Source organism: Neopelma chrysocephalum, unplaced genomic scaffold, assembly GCF_003984885.1.
Source record: "Neopelma chrysocephalum unplaced genomic scaffold, ASM398488v2 Primary Assembly neopelma1_105, whole genome shotgun sequence".
Taxonomy (NCBI): Eukaryota; Metazoa; Chordata; class Aves; order Passeriformes; family Pipridae; genus Neopelma; species Neopelma chrysocephalum.
The window spans coordinates 154,431-161,132 of record NW_020897769.1 but is presented as its reverse complement, the minus strand read 5'-3'; the positions used below and the strand labels follow the sequence as shown (position 1 = coordinate 161,132).

Here is a 6,702-nt window from a genome sequence, read left to right as displayed (position 1 = left end):
AGAAATATATTTATAGGAGCTGAGATGAATATTAATAAGCAGTTCCTCCCTGAAATCCAAATGTCTCCTAAAATCACCAGCTTCTCAGCCAACATAAATTAACATAAAACTACTGCTAATCTCTGTCCTGGGTGAGGGAGTGGAAAGCAGCCCTGCAGCACATCAACTCAGTGCCTAATTAAAAGCACCAGCTCAATCAGTAGTTCAGTGAATGGGACCTCCTGCCTTCTACTCTACTAATTAGCTAGATGTTGCTGTAATCTCATCCCTCACTAGACAGGTCACTCATATCCCCTTTAATGACTCCAAAATGGTCACTTGAAGTAGTCCTTCCATATGTGTTTGCCCTGGTTTGTTAGTACCCTCTGGAGGGATATAATTCAATTTTTCATCCCTTCTCAAGAAAACTCATGTTGGTGAAGCACGTGCCTGGGTTTGAGGTCTGTTCGAGTGCTGGGAAGACTGAGCAGTCTCCTCAGTTTCAGATCCAAATTCTCCCTTTGTAAATGTAGGAGCACAGGCTCAAGAATAGTCTGGACTTTAATCTCAGCAGGTATTTCTCGTGTGCTCTGTGTGGGCCAGGCTGGTAAGGCACAGTCAGCAGGCATATTGTGCTGGGATCTTCCTCAGTACAGAGCTGAGCCAATGACAGAAACATGGAGGAAAAACGTGTGGGTTGTGGCTTGTCAGAATTTGTGCTCTAGCTTCAGTCCTTGGGGTTCTGGTATGTCCCCAGTCACCCTGGTCCTGTGGCATTGCTCCTTCAAAAGAGGGAGCACATCAACTCTGCAGGGACCATCAGACCGGCTCCGTAACAGCCTTTGAAAACCCAGGAAGACTCCGAATGCTTAAAGCAATACTGAAAATGTTTTCTGCACGTAAACCCTAATCACGAGGTGTTGGAGGAAGAGGGAAACGCCTGAACTGCAGCTCACTGCAATTCACTGCGTGAAGTAGGAGCTCTTCTGGAGCCAGCCCAAAGGAAACCCTGGGCATGGGGACTTGAGACAATGGGCTGCGTGCACGGGGGTTTGTGCTGCGCTTTGAACAGCACTGCTCAAAGGAAACCACCTGCATCCAACCCTCAGCGAGGGTGTGGGAGCGAGCAGGGAGGCTCTGGCACTGCTAAGGCACAGTGACCACGTGCATCTGGTGTGAGCATCCCCCGTATTAGCACTGAGAAGCTAGTTAGAATTTTATGGAATGAGTTAAAAGCTGCTGAAATCGGTATTTTGGGGAACACCACGAAGGTGTCTCTGCTGCAGAGCTGTTGGTTAGAGACTAAAACACCCAGGTGTCCCCTCTAGCCCTGGAGGTCCTCCAGAGATTTAACTGCAGTGACGCAGAACTCGTCGGATCCTCTTGCTGCGCTGCTGAGGCAGGAAAGCAGATGCCTGGGGCTGCCCACGGTGCTGCCCCGCATGGCTCGGACAGTTGCTGGAAACGGAAACGCTTCTGGGGTTGCCATCTGCTGGTACCGCATTTAACTGCTGCCGACTGGGGTAGAAAAGGGAACACCTACGGAAGGGGATCAAAAGGTAAAGTACCAGATAAACTGTTTTCTTCAAGTGTTTTATAAGACCTTCATCCAGTTGTCTGCAGACCCTGCATTAAAGGGAAGAAAGCTGTGCTGTCGTTTAGGGAGTCTGTTCCTCGTATCTGTTCTAATTTGAAATGGTGTCTTGCTATCACCCAATGGGCCACATGAATCAAATTATAATTAGCTTTGCAAAGCCTTCAGTTGGTCTGACTTGACTCACATAAGCTGCTAATGTTTCAATGCAATATTGACTAAGCTAAAATTCCATCTCTGGAGCTTGTTTTCCCTGAAATAGTTCAAATGATAAGCTAGTACAGTTCAAGCAAGGGGTGTTCTGCTTCTGATCCTGTGAGGCAAAAACAAGAATATGTCTGTGTTCCTTTCCCCCTTTAGGGATGGTAAACCCCAATGTACAAACAGAAAGGTGTGTATAGATCTATCTGCATCATTGCCAGGAAGCAGCAGTCCAGGCCTGACTAACCATTCAAAATGATTTGAGAGAAGCTGAGCAGGGGGAGAAAGATAAGATGAAAGGCTCATGTGTTGAGATAAGAACTAGGAGATCACTCAGCAATTACTGTCATGGGCAAAACAGATTTGTCTTGGGGAAATTCATTTATTACCAATCAAATCAGAGCAGGGTAGTGAGAAATAAAAGCAAATAATGAAATACCTTTCCCCCACCCCTCCCTTCTTCCCAAGCTCAGCTTCACTTGTGATTTTCTCCACCTCCTCCCCCTGAATGGTGCAGGGGCATAAAGAATGGGGCCTGTGGTCAGCTCATCACACATTGTCTCTGTTGCTCTTTCTTCCTCACACTCTTTCCTGCTCCAGTGTGGGGTCCTTCCCATGAGAAACAGTCCTCCATGAGCTTCTCTGTGCCTCCTTTGAGCACATCCCCCTGCTTTGGTGTGGGGTCCTCCACAGGCTGCAGGTGGATCTCTGCTCCACCAGGGACCTCCATGGGCTGATGGGTCCCTTCCAGCTCAGGATATTCTATGATTTTATAATGATTCTGATTCAGTGATTCTACAGCTCACAGGGTTGGGGGGCAGTGAACATCCTTCAGAGCTTGCACTGACCTTGCCTATCACCAGCCCAAAAAGCTGGGATCTTTCCTGGCTTCTTGCTGCCATGCCAAGGGGATGAAAGAAGAGGAGACTGATTTCTTTCTTGCCATGGAAGTTTATACATAGATGGGCTAACTGTTGTTCCTGCAAGTCCTTCCTGGGGGATTCCATGGCCCACAGCTAGCGCTGCTAGTACAGCGTGGTGTTTGCTTGTCGTCCCCCCTGGTCCTTCCTCCCGTGCCCGGGCACCCGGCAGCGCTGCCCTGAGCAGCTCCAACCCCCTCAGCGCCCGAGCTGGGACCGCTGTTCCCAATCCTGCTGCTCGGTGTCACCACGAGGTGGCATCGCTGCCACCTCGCAGACACCCGCGGCACAGGGAGGTGGCTCCGGCCCCAGCGGGCAGCACCCGAGCTCACACGGGCACCCCGCGGGTCTGCGCTGCTTTGCGGGGCTCGGGGGAGGAACCCTCTGGGCACTGAACTCGCACGGCGTCGGTGCCTCACAAATGTTTCCTGCCGCATCTGCCGGGCTCAGAGGGAGCCAGCAGCGAGCAGTGATGTCACTGCATCTGTGCGAGTGTGTGTGACGGGATTTGCACCGCGGGGAGCACAACCAAACACCTCTCCGTGCCTCCTCTCTGTGGAAGGGACAAGGAAGGAAGCCTAAAATGGATATCCCACGGTGAAGAGAGGGAAGAGTGCCATGAAAAAAAGAGAATGAAAAGATCTCTGGCATGAACCAGCCTGGTGATGACTGGTGTGGGCTAGAAGTGAGACAAGCACTGCCTTTCATAACTCCCTGTCAGGGTAATGTCTACAGACTTGGCCCACAAAGTGGCTATTTGGGCCAGTCAGCAGAGCCGAGGGCTGGATGGCTGCAGGGTGACCACAGTGAAACGAGTCATGACCATGCCCGGGGGACGTGCAGACTCTTCATGTTGTGTGTGCCTTCAGTTGAACTCGAGAACGGGTGTTTGAGCAGAGTGCTCCATGTGCTTTCAGGGTTAATAAACATAAGGATCAAACTGAAAATATTTGTTTGGTTGCCTAGACAGTGAAAGTCGTCTAATCCAACAAACAGTTTGGATTTCTAATTGGAAACAGAATAAAACTTTAACTTGGAGCAGCAAAGCATTTAATGGATACAAAGAACAGTGTTTGTGGCTGTACCCTGTTCCTGCAGTGGGGCTGCAGTCAGCTGCTCTGCCTTTCTCTGGGAGAAAGTAGTGGCTGTAGCAATTGTATAATAATATACCATTATCCCATGGTATAAAGGTGGGATGGGGACATTCTGCTGGGACTTCATGTACACACAACACTGGGGGCTGAAGTCTGTTGCTGCAGAAGGGCCCTCACCATTGTAGTTTAGCTGATGCTAATGGAAGAGAGGACTGTGGTTACAGCCCACAGGGCCCTTGGTCAAGTCAGTCTGCCACTTGATATCCTTTCTTCAATCCTAGCCAGGATTGAAAACAATCTCTGGGGTTTTTTTCGCTACCACAGCATTTCATCAGTTGATTTTCTGACTTGAGCCACTAGCCCTGTGCATCCCATGTAAGGACTGTCCTCAAATCCACACAGGAGGGAGAGCAGGTCCCATTTACACACTACACATTGAGTGGTTCTAGGGCTTGTTTCTCTGGAGTTTGAAGTCACAGAAAACAGCCACAGTTCCTTGTGGCTTCCAAGCAGCTGCAGTAGCTGCCTTTTGGCTCCATTTTGTGGTGACCGATGACAGCTCAGAATTGAGTCTGAAATTGAAACCTGCTTTACCTGATGCCTGAACACCTGTATCCTTGCTCAATATGAATGTTTACACAGCTGATGTAGGGTAAACCTTTTGAGAGCTCATGGAATCAGAAATTTAGTTGATTACACCTTCAGACAAGGAGTTTCTCCTTGATCCAAACTTTGGGATACTAGTCCTGATGTTCTGATATGGTTCTCATTCTCCTGTTCAATTATAGTGTGGTTCACAAAGTTTACCAGGCTGGGAATTTCATCTAAAGAGGAAGAACAGAAAATCTTGAGCAGTGTATAATACCTTTTTGTCTTGGGAGGGTTTTCTAATGAGCAGAACCTGCATAATCAGAGGATAAAATAACATCAGAATCAGTTTCTGATGTCAGCTTCTTGTTCAACAGCCTCTAAACCATGATCTAGTACTCCCCTGCAATGTTAAACAAGGACTTCTTTTCAACAAGCTGCAGATGTTCAAAAGATAAAATGGTAATATTTTTTTTCCTAAAAAGGTGAGTATCAAAGCACTTATAGTCATTGTCTTCCCGCTGAATGATGCTTCTCTCGAGTGAGTCTGTTCAGGGACATTAATGATGCCCCGTGCTCATCCCTTGATGGTCACAAGGAGGAGACAAGGAGGAGAACTGCCCGAAGCCATCTCTCACTTGTCAGCACAACTCTGGTATGCACGGAGGGAGCAAGGGAAGAGCTGCAGAAGTTCAGATCAGAGTTTCAGTGCTTGAAATACAGCTATTTAGAAGTCAGAGTGTAGTACAGTGTTTCCATACTGTGTTTCCACACACTTTGCTTTAAAGATAAAACATATACTCAGAGCTCTTTGTAGGTTCCCAAGAAGTATCTAAAATCCCTGAATACCTCAATAGCTGCTAGGGACAGGGCTTTGCATGTCAGCATATGCTGGGAACCAGTACCCTTCCCATGTTCACCCATGTAAAGGTGCCTTGTACTAGAAACAAGCAGGGTATTGCTGGCTGCTGTGTGCAAGACCCAGCTTTACAAAGCCTGGTAGTAATCGTGGGAGAAGTATCAGTTTTGGTTTAGTTTGAGACAGAGGTTGCAGTGTGGGCTCCTTGCTGGAGAAAGGAGACTGAAGGTGTCAGTGCTGACCTTGTACATGACAGTGTTTTATTGTTCTGCCCAATGATTCTGTGTCTCCCTGGAGTCAGAGACTGCAGCTATGCAGACAGGAGACCCCAGTTCATTGATGTTTAGACAATGGTCTTTCAGTGTGCTCCTGATTTGCATGAGACCTTGAGCTGATAAGTTTTTTCTTTTAATGTTGTTCAATGAATTTTTTCAATGTTTTAAATGCCAAGACAGATGCAAAGCAATGATTATCAATAGTTTATTGTGGGTAGGTGATATGTGTACCTGAAGAACAATAGCAAAATAGCTAAGGAATATCTGCTGCCATGGAAAAATCACTATCTATTACTGTTCTCTCTGAATTTTTAGGATAAAACAGATTGGAACCATCCTCTGAAAACAGTAAAACACAGGCACAAAAATATTCTTTACCTACTATCCTCTCTTCTTTTCTGGAGAGTGTAGAAACCTTTGAGCTGCCTCTCTCTCTCAGCTGTTACTGCTGGGGGAAGGAGGTGAGCAAGCTGAATGACAATTACTCCTACTATGTAGCTGACAGCTCAAAGCTTCTACACAACAGCTGAGCTCAGCCAGAATCCGAACTCTAAACACTGATTACTCATCTCCTGCCAAGAGACAGGTTTCCTTAGGGCCTTGCAGCTACCCTGGGAGTTTTCCAGCACCCGTGCTCTGCTGCCAGCAGCCAGATGTGCTGGCATAAACACAGGCTGTGCCGGAGTGGGAGCCTTCTCCCAGGAAGGTGTGTGTGCTCTGACTAGAACAAGACTGCTACTACCACGGGCAGTGTGTTGGGTTGTGTGGATCCCAGAAATGCTTGTAATTTCAAAGTTCAAAATGAGCCCAAGATAGGCTGTGAGAACTCCAGGTTGGTGTAATTTGCCCTCCTTTGGCCTCTAGCCTTTGTCTGATTTCGTGCTGAATATCAGAGCTCAAAAGCTCTTATGTCTCCTAAGGCCACCAAAGGAATCTTTTGGCTTCTGTTGGGAATGCCTTCACTATTTGGTAATGAGAAGGTATTTTCCTGTGACACTGACATGGCTAAACCCACAGCCTCTGTTGGGTTTGGTCTCTAATGACATTCACCAAGTGTACTGAGGGGAAGTCTCTCATGGAAAACAACTTCTGAAATGGTTTGTTGTGATTTCTAAGCTTATAAGATGAGCCCTTTGGTTATCTTCTACAAATGCTCCCCCGTGTCACCTGATTCCACTGTCACTGCCTTCAG

The 6,702-nt window shown here is 47.5% G+C and overlaps 1 protein-coding gene across 6 annotated transcripts in view; it reads left to right on the top strand.

Annotated features, from left to right (window-relative positions):
• Positions 1-1,450: 1,450 nt before the first annotated feature.
• The window catches only part of DCX (doublecortin), an 80,925-nt gene continuing 75,673 nt past the window's right edge, over positions 1,451-6,702 (top strand). For all 6 annotated transcript variants that reach the window (XM_027696152.1, XM_027696148.1, XM_027696147.1 and 3 more), the window contains exon 1: positions 1,451-1,538. The gene's annotated coding sequence lies outside the window, so the exon portion shown is untranslated. The remainder of the gene's footprint in view (positions 1,539-6,702) is intronic.